Raw genomic sequence first — 18,185 nt, 5'->3', positions numbered from 1 at the left:
GGTGCATCTGATCACTTTGTTAAAACTTGTAATCTACGTCCGGGAAACGCCCGCTCCTAGTTTGTGCTGGAGAGGTCAAGCTAGGAGAATTCTCAGAATTACATACCAAGAAAGAGTCTGTCCTGTTAACCCAATTGGAGCTCCCTTCTTCTTCTCTTCTCATCCCTGCACTACTCGACTCCGGAGCCGCCGAAAGTTTCATTATGTCAGCTCTGGTCAAACGATCTGGAATACAAATGGTTCCTTTGGATCGTACCATTTCTGTTACCGCAGTGGATGGAAGTTATATCCCTGAGGGGATTATATCCTTTCGTACTATTCCTCTCAAGATGAAGGTCGGAGTTCTCCATTCAGAAAAAATCTCTTTCCTTGTAATTCCTAAAGCCTCTCATGAACTAATACTAGGGTTTCCATGGTTAATCAGACACAACCCCCACATAGATTGGCAATCTATGGATGTTCTCTCTTGGGGACAAGACTGCTTCCAGAACTGTTTACCTTCAGTTAGACCTCTCTGTTCTTTCAGACCTTCCAGCCTTCCTGTGGAGTACCAAGCTTTTCAAGATGTTTTCAGTAAGCATGGGGCGGACACCTTGCCTCCGTATCGTACTTGGGATTGTCCCATTGAGCTAGTACCCAGTAAGACTCCTCCCCGAGGACGAATTTACCCTCTCTCACTTCCCGAGACACAGGCCATGTCGGAGTATATCCGGGAGAACTTGGAGAAAGGGTTCATCAGGTCTTCTACATCTCCGGCTGGAGCAGGATTTTTCTTCGTCAAAAAGAAGGATGGGGGGTTGCGGCCCTGTATTGACTATAGAGGTCTCAATGACATAACAGTTAAAAACAGATATCCGTTACCTCTGATTCCAGAACTGTTCGACCGTGTTAAAGGAGCTACTGTATTTACTAAGTTGGACTTACGGGGGGCCTACAATCTTATACGTATTCGCCCAGGGGACGAATGGAAGACGGCATTTAATACCCACGACGGCCATTACGAATACCTGGTAATGCCTTTTGGCCTATGTAACACCCCAGCCGTCTTTCAAGAGTTTGTTAACGAAATCTTCAGAGATCTCCTCTACGACTGCTTGGTAGTGTATCTGGATGACATCCTCATTTTTTCTAGGGATCTGAAGACCCATCGGGAACAAGTCAAAGAAGTGTTAACTCGTTTACGAAGGAATCAGTTATTCTGTAAGTTAGAGAAGTGCACCTTTGAAGTACCCACGATTCCATTCCTTGGTTACATTCTCTCAGGGCAGAGGTTACAGATGGACCCCGCTAAAGTCCAGGCGATTCAGGATTGGGTGCTTCCAGCTACCCTTAAAGGAATTCAACGTTTCCTAGGGTTTGCTAACTTCTACCGAAGATTCATTCAAAATTATTCTTCTATCATAGCTCCTATAACCGCATTAACTAGGAAGGGAGCCGATCCTGCCAAGTGGTCTCCTGAGGCTTTGGAAGCTTTTTCATCTTTAAAGGAGGCCTTCACGACTGCTCCAGTTCTTTGACAACCCGATCTCAGCCGTCCGTTTTTGGTGGAGGTTGATGCCTCTACTGTGGGAGTGAGAGCAGTATTATCCCAGCTTTTCGAGGACAAGAAGGTCCATCCTTGTGCGTTCTTCTCGCGAAGATTCTCACCTGCTGAACAGAATTACGCTATTGGGGAACAGGAATTACTGGCAATTAAGTTGGCCTTTGAGGAGTGGAGGTATTTGTTGGAGGGAGCTCAGCATCCAATTTCGGTGACCACGGATCACAAGAACCTTCTGTATCTACAGTCAGCCCGATGTCTGAACCCAAGCCAAGCAAGATGGGCACTCTTCTTTACCCGTTTTAATTTTAAACTCAGTTACCGACCAGGTTCCCTCAACAAAAAGGCAGATGCATTATCTCGCTCCCTAAGTTCAGAAGAACCCTCTGACCATTCAAAAGAGCAATTTATCCTGGAATCCACCTCTTTTTCTGCAACTAATACCTCTCCACTTCCTCCTCCAGGGAAGATCTTCGTTGCACCAAATCTTCGCAAAAAACTTCTTACATGGGCTCACTCCTCCTCCTTCATGGGCCATGCGGGCGGTCATAAGACACTTAAATTCATTCAGCGCTCCTACTGGTGGCCTCATCTCCGGACTGACGTTCAGGAATTCGTAGCTGCCTGTCCAAAGTGTGCTCAGCATAAAAGTCCCAAGGGTCCACCAGCTGGGTTACTCCATCCTTTGCCGGTACCACTAAGACCATGGACGCATATTTCTATGGACTTTATTACAGATTTACCTACGTCTGGTGGGCGGAACACCGTATGGGTCATAGTTGACCGATTCTCTAAAATGGCACACTTTGTTCCTCTGGCTAATCTTCCATCTGCATCCCAGTTGGCAAAATTGTTTATAGCAGAGATCTTTCGACTCCATGGTCTACCACAGGAAATTGTGTCTGATAGAGGTCCTCAATTTGTGGCCAAGTTTTGGAGATCCCTATGTTCTGCTCTTGGTGTGAAATTAAACTTCTCCTCAGGATATCATCCCCAAACGGATGGCCAAACAGAGAGAGTGAACCAGGATCTGGAGACTTTTCTGCGTTTATTCATGTCCTCCTCACAGGCTGGACTTCCTCCCATTCGCAGAATTTGCCCATAACAATCTTTATCACTCTGCCACAAACTCTTCTCCATTCTTCATTAATTATGGTTACCATCCAAGAGTTCCTGACTTCCAACTTCTGCCTACGCTCGAGGTTCCTGCCGCAGAGTCAACACTTCGACAATTTACTGAAGCCCGGAAAGAAGTTCACAAGACTTTGCTCAAGACATCCAAGAGATATAAGACCTATGCAGATCTGAAACGAAAAGCTCTATTAAGACTTAAGGTAGGAGATCGGGTTTGGGTTTCCACACGTGACCTAAGATTAAAGGTTCCTACAAAAAAGTTTGCTCCCAGATTTATTGGGCCTTACCCAATCGAAAAAGTGTTGAATCCTGTGGCTTACAAAGTGAAATTACCTCCGCAGTTGAGAATTCCTAATGCATTTCATATTTCTCTCTTAAAACCATTGGTACTTAATCGGTTCAGAGCCGCTGTGCCTAAATCACCCAAGATCCAATCAGCACATGGAGACGAATTTGAGATTCACAAGATCCTCGATTCTCGCAGACGTTATGGTCGCATCCAGTACCTTGTTGATTGGAAGGGGTATGGGCCAGAGGAGAGATCTTGGGTAGATGCAGAGGATGTCCATGCTCCAAGACTTCTTCGGACATTTCATGCCAAGTTTCCAACTAAACCACAAAGGTGTCCGGAGTCCACCCGCAAAGGGGGGTACTGTCAGCATCCGGAGTCTTACCGGTACGCTGGGGCCGCGGGGCTGGCTTCCTTGGCTATGTGCGGGCAGTGGCGGAGGTGGGCTGCTGCGCCGGATCCGTGGGCAGCAGTAGCGGCGGTGAGGGGGTCCGCTCGTGGCGGCGGGACGCTGCTACAGCGGGTCGCTCTTGCTGAGCCATTGCTAGGAGACCAGGGGCAGTGAGCATTGTGGCTTTGCAAAAAGGTCTGCATTACTGGGCGCCGCCATGTTGGAGACCAAGTTTTAAGCATAGTTCCTGTTTCCTGTTTCTTCCAGCCAATCCAGGGGAAGCTCTCCTTATAAAAGGGGGCTGGTTTAGGACAGGGATGCCAGTGCTTCAAGTTACAACCCTGTTGTAGGTGCTTTAGCCTGTGCTCCCAGGATTCCTGCTGTATTCTGGTTCCTCCTGATCCTGCTTGGTCGGTTCTCTGTTGCTGCTGCAGCCCTGCCGTTTCTAGCCTGTTACTGCCTGTGGAAGCGCTCCTGGAAAACCCGGTCCAGTAAGACTCTTTGGGCACAGTCGGCCCCGGGTCTTCTGCCTCATCTTTCAAGCCACACTCCACAGATCTCCTTCACCAGCCACGCCTTTGTACCACCGACCACAGCCTGCAGATTATTATCTTCAGCCTCGTTTAACAAACCACAGTCCACAGTCCTTGTCTCCAACCACGTCTTCAACCACCATCCACAGTTCCACAGTTCATCTGCAGTCTCATCTTTCAAATCACAGTCCACAGTTCTTCGCCCCCTGCCACGTCTTTAACCATCGTGCTCCAGCCTCGTTCCTCTACCTCAGCACTGTACATAATAAATACTTTCCATTGACTCTCAAACCCCGCCTACGTTCTTCATTGCTCCGTGTCCCATGCGAAGGAACTATATCCAGCCGCCTCATCTGGTTCAGTCACAGCCTGCTACCTCCTCGGGCAAATCTCAGCTGCCGGATCCTCAAACTTTGCTAGACGTGACAAATACAATGTAATAAGTGAAATCAAGCGCTGATAAACAAAAAAGTGCAGCCTCCATAGATCACCATACCTTTGTGGAGTGTTGAACTACCATTTCTGTTAGCATTTTTTGCCTGCATGTGAGGGAGTTACCGGGACTCTTATGGATAGGATTGACTCTGTTTAGACCATCTTGTTATCTGGTAGTCACGCTTAAACATTGTGAGCTGTGAGGTGGTCAACGTTGACTGGGAATTAATGTTATTGAGGTTAATATTACTGTATGAACAAAAACGGGCCCAAATTATATGATTTTAGCAATTGTTATAATTTTTCAAAAACACCTCAAATAGATCCAAAACCAAAACATGTGAGGGCGGTTTACCGAATCCAAAACACAAAGTTAATACAGATCCAGAACCAAAACACGGGGGCCTCTGCTCTCTCTTCTGTTGCTTAGTTTAGCCAGCCAGCCTTTGGTGGTCATTCCGAGTTGTTCGCTCGCTAGCAGTTTTTAGCAGCCGTGCAAACGCTATGCCGCCTCCCACTGGGAGTGTATTTTAGCTTAGCAGAAGTGAGAACGAAAGGATCGCAGAGCGGCTACAAAATAATTTTGTGCAGTTTCAGAGTAGCTTCAGACCTACTCAGTGCTTGCGATCACTTCAGACTATTCAGTTCCTGTTTTGACGTCACGAACACGCCCTGGCACGCCTGCGTTTTTTCGAACACTCCCTGAAAACTGTCAGTTGACACCCAGTAACGCCCTCTTCCTGTCAATCACTCTGCGGCCAGCAGTGCGACTGAAAAGCTTCGCTAGACCTTGTGTGAAACTACAATGTTTGTTGTAATAGTACGACGTGCGCATTGCGCTGCATATGCATGCGCAGAAGTGCCATTTTTTGGCCTGATCGCTGCGCAGCCAACGAAAGCAGCTAGCGACAAACTCGGAATGACCCCCTATGTTGGTGAACAATATTGTGAGCTGTGACAATGTCAAAGTTGACTAGAAATTACTGGAAATTCATGTTATTGAGGTTAAGAATACTGTAGGAACAAAAGCAGGACCAAATTATGTGATTTTAGCAATTAAAAAAAAAAATTACAGATCCAAAATTAAAACACAGGGGTCGGCACACATCTCTCTCTGCCGTCCTGTAAATACTGTGCATCTTGGTTTGTCTGGAAATAAATTACTAATAATCGGGTCTTTTTTAATGTCGCCCAGTGTTTCTGCAGGGATTTTTGTAAATGTTTATAATGAACATTATAGCCAATGATAAAAGCCCACTCAAACGTGCTGTAATTCTTATCTCTTGCATTTGCATTGTCTTTATTTCTTAGCAAACTGCTTCTATGAACAATCTCAACCAGTGAGACGAGTCGTGAGACCGCATGGGGTGCCCGCCGCGACACTTTGTCCCTCATTCTACTACCCCTCCTCTCCCCTAGTACTCCGCTCGGGGGGCAGAGTTTCACAGAATGATGCTGTTATGAAGTGACTTCACGACACAACTGCGTCATTCTGCAAAACTCCACCCCCCCCAAACGGAGTACTAGAGAAGAGGGTGGAGGGGGAGCGTAATATTAGTGCTGGCGGGTTAGTGTCCGCCAGCGAATTTTCTTTATACACCCCCTTGGCAACGAGCATTCCCTTGGCAACGAGCATGGATCCCAGGGCATGAAACCCCTGGCAATGAGCACAACACCCAGCGCATGATACCCTTGGAAACGTGCATGACACCCAGTGCATGAAACCCTTGGCAACGAGCATGACACCCAGGGTGTGAAACCCCTGGCAACGTGCATGACACTCAGTACGTGAAACCCCTGGCAACATGCATGACACCCTGTGCATGAAACCCCTGGCAACGTGTATGACACCCAGTGATTGAAACCCCTGGCAATGTGCATGACACCCAGCGCATGAATCCCCTGGCAACGAGCATGACACCCAGTGAATAAAACCCCCGGCAACGAGCATGACACCCTGCGCATGAAACCCCTAGCAACGAGCATGACACTCAGCGCATAAAACCACTGGCAACGAGCAGGTCATTTAAGTGAGACCATGCCCATTTTAGTGAGGTCATGCCCCCTCGCCGGGAGGGCGTGTAAAATAGGGGTTTTTATGTCTGGGAGGCGCATTTTGAATGTCTATGGGGGGATGGGGGCGCAATTTTTACTGTTCGCACTGGGAGCCAAATTGTCTAGGAATGGGCCTGATCTCAACCTTCCTCTATTTTTGTGTACTTGCCATGTGACCACTGAGTCACTGAATTGCACCACTGACCCTACATGAGTGAGGGGGAGACAAAGACTTAAAGTGCGGACAATGGACCAGTGTGGAGTTATAACATTTTCAGAGAAGAAAGTGGAGGACAAATACCACTATACTAAATAGGAATCATTGCTTGGTATTGAATACCCTTTTCCACTGCTGCAATAACCTGGGATACTGCTGGGTCTATCTGGTTCATAATTCAGTGTAAAAGGGTCCTTAAAACAAAACCCAGGTTGAGTGATCTAGGAATGCAGCCCTGGCAACTACCAGGTCCGATCCGGGTAAGGGTACCGTGTAAACTGCACAACCCCAGTTATGCTTAAAATCGTCAGATTGGCTGTGTATGCAGAGGTCCAAAGTGTCTTTGAGTGACATGCAGGGCAGACATGGGCTCAGTGTAAACGGGGCTGACCCAGGAATAATCAAGGTGCAGTGTAAATGGGGTCTGACTTCCTGTCTCACCCACTATGATAGGAAAGCACTTCAGGTGCTCCCCTCTGCACACCTTCAAAAAGATCCAAGAGGATCTAAGCGCGTTGGCAGCAGAGGGGAACCTCCCTCTTCTTTTTTTGTGACATATGCCCCACCATTGGGACACTGATGACAAGGAGTATCTGGACCTCTCTTTATCAGGATTTTAGAAAACATCTTCTCATGGCCCCCTTCCTATCTGAAGGAATTATCAAGTGCACCCTGGAATTTTATGTTTTATATTCTGATACTTGTACAACCTTTGGACCTTTTAATTACATGTGGTTGGGGAGGCTGATCCAGGGCCTTTTTTTTTCAATCCCGGGTATCGGGATTCAAAAATTATCAATCCTGGGATTCCCGGGATTAGATTGAAAATTTTAAAATTAAAATCTTCAGTGCCCCCCACCCCTTCCCGGACACACCCATCCCACAGAACTACTCACGATCCTCTGGGAGAGCGGGCAGGTTCACTTGCTGCAGGTAGTGGGCGGCAAAGTGTGATCCGGGCAGCGCGGGAGACTGGTATTAGACTGCGCAGCATGACCTCTGACTTCACGTCGTCACCCTGTGCAGTGCGCACAGCTTGCAGGCGGAGCCAGGAGCTGGGCAGCATCCGAACCTCCTGAGGACACACAACGCTGCCTGGCATTGAAAAAACATGGGGCTTTCTAATCCCGAAATAACCGGGATTGGAAGCTCTAATCCCGGGATTGAATCCCACCCAATTTTAGGCCTAAATCCCAGGATCCCGCTGATCATGATCCCGGGATTGGCCACCCTACAGTACATGTGGTATTATTCAATAAATACCTCTTTTTACTATATTGGTTTGTCTTTTGGACTATTGAAAGAAACCTTGATAGGAGTAAACCAGCACATTTAATTGTGAGTTGAGGTACGCAAGCTAGTCCCATATGTAATACCTTTATGTGTGTCACGATCCGGGTATCTGGACGCCATTACTTGCCTTTTAGATGCCTTCTGAAGCTGGCTCAGCGTTCCAGGGCCGGATCTCATCTGTGTTACTGATGTCCACACTCTGCATATCCCTCCTGTCACTCTGAGACGCTGTCACAGCGGCGCCATGTTTGAATCTAGTGTTGCGTCTCCCGTCCTCCGCGGCCTCCGCCGCCACTCCTGTATTCCAGTATGCAGGTTGTCAGAGTGGTGCCCCATGCCTGCCGCGGCCTCCGCTGTCATCCATGTGTCTCAGTGTGCAGTTGTCAGTTTGGCGTCTCCTGTCCTCTGCCATTGCTGCTATGTTTCCACATGGTTTTCCAAACCAACTTTCCCTCCAGTACTAACATGGGCGCAGCCATGTTTGTTCCAGTCATATGTTCAATCTCCACCAATCCGCTGCACTGTGAATCTGCATGATTGGCCAGCAGGTATAAGTATCCTATCCTGTGCCTGAACCAGGAGATGGTCAGTGCTTTGAATGTCAAACCTTGTTCCAGTCTCTCTCTCCTGTGGTTGTTTCTCCAGGGTCCAGCTCCTGTCTCCAGCATCCACTACGAGACCCGCACCTGCCTTCCATCCTGCGGTGCAGCCTGACTCTGCAGCCCTCCGTGGCTATTCCAGCTTCCAGCTATTAACCCATCTGCTTCCAGCGGTCAGCTTCCAGCAGTATCCAGTTTCTTTAAAGTGCCGGTGTTGTTCCAGCGGATTCCTACTTACCAGCATTATCCACTACCACCGGAAACCTCTTGTCAACTCTTCTGTTTCCACGCTCCCTAGCATCTTACAGTATCTACTCCGTGTCTTCATCTCCTGACTGGTTCCATCCAGCATCCACTCCGTGTCTTCATCACCTGACTGGTTCCATCCAGCATCCACTCCGTGTCTTCATCACCTGACTGGTTCCATCCAGCATCCACTCCGTGTCTTCATCACCTGGCTGATTCCATTCAGCATCCACTCCGTGTCTCTACCACCTGGCTGGTTCCATCCAGTATCTACAACAGTCTGTTCAAGTTACCAACTACATCTATACTTCTACTGGCATGTTCCTCGGCTATCTTCACTACTACAGCCAGGCCTGGTAAGGTTATTCCATCAAAGGACTTTAACATCTGTTCCTCAACCTACCAGTGCTCTGTTATACCTTCCATGGTTATAGTGATCCAGGAACTGTATTATTTGCCACTGCTTTTATCAACTGTGAATACTGTTGTTCAACACGGAGTTTGTTAATAAATCTTTTATTGACTTTTAACCTGGTTGTCATGGTCACACCTTCGGGTAATTCTTCTACACTTACATGTCCAGGGGTCTGATTAAACCTCCCAAGTTTAATTTCATTTCAGCCCCTACAACTGAGGCTTCCACCTGTCAGCCTAAACCCTCAGTTGTGACAATGTGCAGGTTTACATCTATCATACTGTGACTTTGGGTAGAACACACATATGTATAACTCTAAAGAAACCTCTATATACTATACATGTTATTACTCCTTCTATTGTATGATATGTTTGTCATCATTTCCATAAAGAAAAAGTGGATGGACCCTATAATTGACAAGAAAACCCTTCTGAGACTTACAAGAACACCACTCTTATTTGAGTTTTGACACACTGTACTACACTATTGTTTTTTTTTTCTTTCCCTTTTTCTCCACACCTTGAACTGCTTGAGAATACAAAATGTGGGCAAACCTAAGAGCCACGTTAACAAAAATACTCAACTCTCGGGAGATGTGCCTATACAAAAGGGAAGTCTTGGTTCTGTTTTTCTGTGGGTTATTTTTTGTCTCATTTCTGTTATAACACTGTGTATTGTGCCTTCCCACCCTTTTGCTTTGGAACTGAGGGGGACCTGATCGCTAGGGTGCGTTTTTTTGCATCCCTGCGATCAGGTAGTCGCCGCCTACAGAGGGAGAGTATTAGATGTGTGTAGGTGTGCGATCTCTTGTGCTGGAGAGCTGCACAGACAGCAGTTTGTGCAGTCTCTGCACAGCCCAGGACTTACTCTGCCGCTGCGATGATCGGGGCCGGAGCTGACATCAGAAATCCTCCCACAAAATGCCGGGTTCCTCCTGTGTTTTTCCGGACACTCCCTACAAACGGTCAGCTGCCACCCACTAACGCCCTCTTCCTGTCAATCTTGCAATCACCGGTGCGCGCGGAATTTTCGCACCATTCAGTCGCTGACTGGCGATCCCCGTTGCTGGGGACCGTCGCGCCTGCGCATTGCGGTGCATACACATGCGCAGTGCAGACCTGATCGCAACCTGTGAGAAAACACACAGCAGCGATCAAGTCTGAGGCCCTCATTCCAAGTTGATCGCACCAAGTAACTTTTTGCTGCTGGTGCGATCAACTAATCTCCGCCTATGGGGGAGTGTATTTTAGCATAGCAGGGCTGCGAACGCTTGTGCAGCCCTGCTATGCTAAAAAGTTTCACACAAAACAAGACTAGCCCTAGACCTAATTACCCTGAGCGACGGATCCAGCGATGCAGGTCCCGGCTTTGACGTCAGACATCCGCCCTCCGTTCGCCTGGACATGTGTGCGTTTTTCTTACCATTCCCCGAAAACGTCTGGAAACGGTGAGTATCCCCCCCCCGGAACGCCTCCCGCCTGTCCATCTTCTTGCAATCGGCGCTGCGATCACACTTGTCACTGGCGTCCGCTGTGCATGCGCATTTCCGACCCGTTCGCACCTCAGCGAAGAACCACTGTGTGCGGACAGGTCGGAATGACCCCCTGAATCGGCCCCTGTATCCGGAAAATTGGGTCAGACCTGGGTTTTTGGTGGAAAAGTGGTATAAATGACAGCGCCAGTGTGAAGGATTCCAATTGTTTCATTTTTAACTGATACTGGGTCGGATGTACTAATAGGAAAATGTGGTAAAACCCCCGTTTATAGGGCTTTACCGCATTTCCCGTATGTACTAATTCCTGGATGCTGGGGCTTCGGTGTGGAGGAGCTGGCGTTACCCTATAGAAATCTATGGGCTTCTTTCCACATCGGTGCTCTCAGAGAGATCCGAATGCATCACTCCCAGCATCCCTCATGGCTGTGTGTCACACTGCGCATGCAAACCCGGAAGTCCAGGGACTGGCAGCCATCACAACGGGCAGCTCTTATTGGGAGAGCTGCTCTTTGCAATACTAATTGCATATGTTTGTACATATGCGATTAGTATCAGCATGATGTTTGGCAGGATGTATTATAAGAGGTTGGTACATACCACCCACTGTGAGGTGTGGAGATCACCTAGACATAGGCAGCAGTCTTTTGCACATTTAAGAGACACTATACTCATTCTTGCATTATGTTGACAGGCAATGTGTCGACAAGAGAATGCAGGCAACAGAATGCCGACAAGGATGTAATGTTAGTTAAATATTTTAACTGTGTTGACCAGTGGTGGCTCCAGAGATGGGGCTGCAGCGCAGTCCAAAATTCACATAGGGGGGGCCACACGTACTGCCAGTGAGTCCCGGCCAGCAGCGTTTGGGGTGGTGGTTGGTGCGGCTCCCCTATTTGCATTTTGGACTTCACTGCAACCCCATCTCTGGAGCCGCAAATGGTGTCGGCATTATAAATCTGAACATGAGGATTTACAATCATGTTTAAAGTTATAATCCCGACACATTCTCCTGTCAACATTTTGACAGTCAACAAAACATATGTATTCCATACAGAATACTGAAGCAAGAAGAAAGATCCGTACAATATCATCAGAACTATGCATTGTTCATCCTACACATGAAAGTACCAGGTAGGGCAGCCATCTTGGTTGTAGTACATAGATTACTATGTGCGAGATAAGCAATACTTGGAAACGGGTAAAATGAGAAGTCACAGATAGGGTACCCATTGCAACAATAGTTCCATTTGTTGTACATCCTGTCTATGAATGTAGCAGGCTAGACAGTCATCTGGGGTGCACTACATAGGTTACAGTGGGCAGGGTGTACAGTTCCTAGAAATGTAATATACAGTGGGGTATTACAGAACAAAGAAAAAAGTATTAACACAAAGAAGCACCCAGAAGGGGATTGAAGAAAAAAGGGAGGGGAAGGAACCACGATGAGGACTATGGAGAGAGATGGAAGGCAGTCGGTGTATTGTAGGCCAAATCACATGGTAACAACAGATTAATAACAAAGTTGACATACTGCAAAATGAGTGGAGAGTTTGCAATAATAATAATGTAGCCCACCCTCTATGATGCTATACAGAAAGGTGACTACGGGTCAAGTGTGCCTCAACCCAAGCTGTATTAACTATACTCACGGCTCGCTTGAGAAAGCCTGATAAAGGTTATTGTTATTCCTGAATATAACTCGCTTCAACTCTTGATACTTGTTCTTTCTTTCAGCTCCTGTAGCCTGGACAGCAAGTTTTAAACAAACAATATGATGGGTAAGTATTCATTCCTTAATATAACAGACTTATAGTCATGGTGAACATTTCTCCAAGCAATTTAAGTACAAGTACGTCCAAAATACATTACAACACTTAAACTTTACCACCACTAATACCCACCGTAAACCACTATACAATCAATGTGCAAGCAACACAAAAAACACTCCTTCAATCCGTCACTGAAGAAATAATGAGTGACCCGGGTACTCTTTAGAAAAAATAAGTGCGCAATTGGGGCCCTTAAACACTATATGTTACTAGCAAGTCAATGGAATTCAATTAAATCACTGTAACAGCTATCTCTAGATTGTAGCTCCACTGAAATGATGCGGACTGTTTATACGTTCTAGGTACCAAATTCAGACTCCCTCTCTCCCTGTACTGGTTAGAATGCTTTTGGGTAACTGTAACTAAGGTTTCCAAAGTATAAGATGATGTTTGCCATATAAATGTATACTACTGACTCCTGGGTTCGTTGGCGGCTGTGATCCCTTTCTTGGTTACTCTTATCCTGTCCTGACAGTCAGTAACGACATACCATTGCCACACTTGTGCTACACTGACTGCATCTGTGTGTATCTTCGGAATTGAAACAAAGTAAGTGTTCACTTGGCTGGGCTCAACTTCTTACTCCATACAGAATAGCAGTGTGTAACATACAATCACTCTACAATTTAACTTTGCGTTATAATAAGATTTTAAACCTACCGGTAAATCTTTTTCTCGTAGTCCGTAGAGGATGCTGGGGACTCCGTAAGGACCATGGGGATAGACGGGCTCCGCAGGAGACATGGGCACTTTAAGAAAGACTTTAGGTATGGGTGTGCACTGGCTCCTCCCTCTATGCCCCTCCTCCAGACCTCAGTTAGAGAAACTGTGCCCAGAGGAGACGGACAGTACAAGGAAAGGATTTTTGTTAATCCAAGGGCAAGATTCATACCAGCCCACACCATTCACACCGTATAACTTGTGATATACTAACCAGTTAACAATATGAAAAACCAATATAGCATCAGTCGGAGACCGATGAAAACTATAACATAACCCTTATGTAAGCAAAACTATACACAAGTCTTGCAGAAGTAGTCCGCACTTGGGACGGGCACCCAGCATCCTCTACGGACTACGAGAAAAAGATTTACCGGTAGGTTTAAAATCTTATTTTCTCTTACGACCTAGAGGATGCTGGGGACTCCGTAAGGACCATGGGGATTATACCAAAGCTCCCAAACGGGCGGGAGAGTGCGGATGACTCTGCAGCACCGATTGAGCAAACAGGAGGTCCTCCTCAGCCAGGGTATCAAACTTATAGAACTTTGCAAAGGTGTTTGAACCCGACCAAGTAGCAGCTCGGCACAGCTGTAGTGCCGAGACCCCTCGGGCAGCCGCCCAAGACGAGCCCACCTTCCTAGTGGAATGGGCCTTGACCGATTTTGGTAACGGCAATCCAGCCGTCGCATGTGCTTGCTGAATCGTGTTACAGATCCAGCGAGCAATAGTCTGCTTTGAAGCAGGAGCGCCAACCTTGTTGGCTGCATACAGGACAAACAGTGCATCTGTTTTTCTGACTCTAGCAGTTCTGGCCACGTAAATTTTCAAAGCCCTGACCACATCAAGGGACTCGGAATCCTCCAAGTCTCTTGTAGCCACAGGCACCACAATAGGTTGGTTCATATGAAAAGACGACACCACCTTAGGCAAAAATTGAGGACGGGTCCGCAATTCCGCTCTATCCATATGGAAAACTAGATAGGGGCTTTTATGAGACAAAGCCAAGTGAGATATTTTAACTTCACCGTTTTAAGTGGTTCAACCCAGTGTGACTTAAGGAAACTCAACACCACGTTAAGGTCCCAAGGCGCCACCGGAAGTACAAAAGGAGGCTTAATATGTAGCACTCCCTTCACAAAAGTCTGTACTTATGGGAGAGAAGCCAATTCCTTTTGAAAGAAAATGGATAAGGCCAAAATCTGAACCTTAATGGAGCCTAATTTTAGGCCCAAATTCACTCCAGTTTGCAGGAAGTGAAGGAAACGGCCCAGATGGAATTCTTCCGTAGGAGCATTCCTGGCCTCACACCAAGAAACATATTTTCGCCATATACGGTGATAATGTTTAGCTGTCACGTCCTTCCTAGCCTTTATCAGAATAGGAATGACCTCATCCGGAATGCCCTTTTCCGCTAGGATCCGGCGTTCAACCGCCATGCCGTCAAACGCAGCCGTGGTAAGTCTTGGAACAGACAGGGCCACTGTTGCAACAGGTCCTGTCTTAGAGGAAGAGGCCACGGATCTTCTGTGAGCATCTCCTGCAGATCCGGATACCAGGCCCTTCGTGGCCAATCTGGAACAATGTTAGGATCTCCTGCTCTGTGTTAGCGAAGTAACCTGAGCGCAGCTGATACTCCGGTCCGGGTTTTTACTGTGTAGTGGTTACAGGCTCTGTGCACGGCAGGGAATCCGGCGATGGTTTTGTGCTCACAGTCTGTGAGGTCTGAGTTGGGCGTGGACAGCACCTGCTATATAAACCATCCTCTCAGGCTAGGCAAATGCTGCTGAATCTTTGTTTGTTAGTCAGTTCCAGAGAGTTAGCTAGTACTGTGTGACTTTGTATTTACTTGTTGCTTACTGCGAATAGGCCTTGGGATTCGGTACTTCATTCTGCCAATCCGGGCCTAGCAGTAAGACTGGAGTCAGTTGTTTGACCTGCTGGGGTTCTTTTGCTATTCTGTGAACCCAGCAGGTTTGCGGCTGTACTCTCAGACCTGCTTGCTTAATCCTCCCTCACTGTGCAGGGCGTCCAGGTGTCAGTTTAGTGGCAGTAAGCTGAACCTGTGCCCTGCAAGTGGGGGTTAGGATTGTGGATACTCTCCTTGTGTCTATATTTCTATCTCTGACCAAGGAGTTTATTCCCACACCCTTTGGGGTTTTTTCTGTTGCTCTTAGCAATATCATTTCAGGTGCTCCACATGTTAAATCACTACACCTCGCTTCATTGTCCGCTCTATTCCATCTGAGCATTCCTGACACTAGGGAGACACCCAATTCCTGAGCCTTTGGGCTTCTCCGTTCACTTTGTGTTTATTAGTTATGTTATACTGTCTGTGAGTTCGTTTGCTTCGCTTCCCTCTCTGTTCATACACCGGTATACTCCTGTTAGCACTGGTGTGCGTAACATATTCAGCAGCCCTACTCCTGTTGAAATTTTGTGGGAATATGGAGCATACCCCTCAAAATACTTTGCAACAGGTGGTCGATCAGGTGCAGGTCCTGACTCGACAATTTAATGAGATGTCCATTAAAATGAACACCCCGCAGGCCGCTAGCGGAGCTCCCGCAGCAGCAGCGGCAAGTTCAGGGGTTAAGGAGCCGAAAGTAAATCTCCCGGATCGTTTTTCTGGAGATCGCTCGCAGTTCTTTTGTTTCAAGGAGAGCTGTAAGCTATATTTCAGGCTTAGGCCCCAGTCTTCTGGGTCAGAGATTCAGCGGGTGGGCATGGTGATTTCCTTGCTACAAGGAGACCCACAGGTCTGGGCTTATGGGTTACAGCCTGACTGTCCGTCGCTTAAAAGTGTTGATGCTTTTTTTTACGGCACTGGGCATTCTGTATGATGACCCTGACAAGATGGCTTCAGCCGAGGCTCAGATTACGGCCAGCTGAGGTTTATAGTACGGAGTTTTGGAGGTTGGCTCATGATACCCAGTGGAATGACCCAGCCCTGAGAAACCAGTACCGAAGGGGCCTTTCTGACCAGATAAAGGACCAACTGGTACAATATCCCTCGCCTGATAGCTTAGATCAGCTCATGCAGTTATCCATCCGGGTGGATAGACGGCTGAGAGAGCGTAGGCTTGAAAGGGAGACCGCAGTTTCCTTTTTTCCCAAGGGAACCTCAGACTCTGAGGAATATTCAGAGGAGCCTATGCAGATTGGGGCTACCCGCCTCTCCTGGCGTGAGAAGACGCAGAGGAGACAGCAGGGTTTGTGTTTGTACTGTGGGAATAAAGGTCATGTTGTAGTATCATGCCCAGAAAAACCGGAAAACTTCAGGGCCTGAGGGTGATGGGAAATATCCTGTCAGGCCAGAAGTCAGAATTTCCCAAAAAGACTTTTCTCATTCCGGTGACTTTGGAGATCCTCGGTCAAACTGTCAAGACTGAGGCCTTTGTTGACAGTGGGGCCGATGGGGTTTTCATGGACCGTTAATTCGCCCTGGAACACTCTGTTCCCTCAGTACCTTTGGCATCAGAGATTGAGATCTGTGGGTTAAACGGGGAACCATTGTCCCAGGGTAAAATTACCTCCTGCACCAGCCAAATTCCTTTGTTTATTGGAGCCACACACTCTGAAAAATTGTCTTTTTATGTGACTGTCTGTTCTTTTGCCCCATTGGTTTTGGGGTTACCCTGGTTAAGGGCCCATAACCCTCAATTTAACTGGGTCTCTGGGGAGATTCTTAGTTGGGGTAGTGATTGTTTCAGGAGTTGCTTGAGCCTTCCAGTCAGGCTCTCGCAGCTAAGTTTGCCAGGATTGCCAGGATGTTATGCAGATTTTGCGGATGTGTTCTCCAAAAAAGTTGCGATGGTACTACCTCCCCATCGCCCCTATGACTGTGCCATTGATTTGTTGCCGGATGCTAAGCTTCCCAAGAGCAGGTTGTACTCCCTGTCACGTCCTGAGACTCAGGCTATGGCAGAGTACATTCAGGAGAACTTGGCTAAGGGATTTATCAGACCCTCACAGTCCCCAGTTGGGTCGGGGTTCTTCTTCGTGGGTAAAAAAGGACGGTTCGTTGCGACCCTGCATCGACTTCAGGGAATTGAACCGTATCACGATTAAAAACTCGTACCCACTGCCTCTCATTTCGGTTTTGTTTGACCAGCTTCGTACTGCCACCATTTTTTCTAAGATTGACCTACGCGGTGCGTACAATCTAATCCGAATAAGAGAGGAGGATGAATGGAAGACTGCCTTTAATACCCACTCAGGGCATTATGAATATTTGGTGATGCCTTTTGGGCTCTCTAATGCCCCGGCAGTCTTCCAGGAATTCATGAACGATGTGCTCAGGGAATATTTGGATAGATTCTTAGTTGTTTATCTAGATGACATCCTAATCTTCTCTCATTCCCTGGAGGAACATCGGAAGCATGTACGCTTAGTCCTCCAGAAACTCAGAGACCACCAGCTTGGGGCGAAGCTGGAGAAGTGCGAGTTTGAAGTCCAGCAAATCGCATTTCTAGGGTATATTATCTCCTCAGAAGGTTTCCAAATGGAGGGTTCTAAGGTACAGGCAGTCCTGGATTGGGTGCAGCCCACTAGTTTGAAGGCGCTTCAGCATTTTCTGGGCTTTGCGAATTTTTATAGACGGTTTATCGCTGGATTTTCGTCTATAGTGGCCCCCTTGGTGGCACTCACTAAGAAAGGGACGGATGTTGCTCACTGGTCTTGTGAGGCCAAAGCGGCCTTTGCCCGTCTCAAAAGGGCATTTGTCTCGGCCAAGGTGCTGCGACACCCAGATCCAGAGCGTCCTTTTGTGGTAGAAGTGGATGCCTCTGAGATAGGTATTGGGGCAGTGCTCTCTCAGATGGGGGTGTCTGATAATCGCCTTCATCCCTGTGCTTACTTTTCCCGTAAATTTTCGTCTGCCGAGATGAATTATGATGTGGGTAACCGGGAATTGTTGGCTATAAAGGATGCACTCGGGGAGTGGAGACACTGGCTTGAGGGGGCTAAGTTTGTGGTCTCAATTCTCACCGACC

At 47.5% G+C, this 18,185-nt stretch overlaps 1 long non-coding RNA gene across 1 annotated transcript in view; it reads left to right on the top strand.

Annotated features, from left to right (window-relative positions):
* The window catches only part of LOC134929405 (uncharacterized), an 89,768-nt gene extending 77,347 nt beyond the window's left edge, over window positions 1–12,421 (top strand). Inside the window, exon 3 of the long non-coding RNA XR_010178544.1 lies at window positions 12,377–12,421. This is a non-coding gene — a long non-coding RNA (uncharacterized LOC134929405). The remainder of the gene's footprint in view (window positions 1–12,376) is intronic.
* The last annotated feature ends 5,764 nt before the right edge of the window (window positions 12,422–18,185 follow it).

This window comes from Pseudophryne corroboree, chromosome 5 (assembly GCF_028390025.1).
Source record: "Pseudophryne corroboree isolate aPseCor3 chromosome 5, aPseCor3.hap2, whole genome shotgun sequence".
NCBI classification, from domain to species: Eukaryota; Metazoa; Chordata; class Amphibia; order Anura; family Myobatrachidae; genus Pseudophryne; species Pseudophryne corroboree.
Note: the sequence above shows the minus strand (reverse complement) of the source record. Positions and strands in the feature narration are given on the sequence as shown.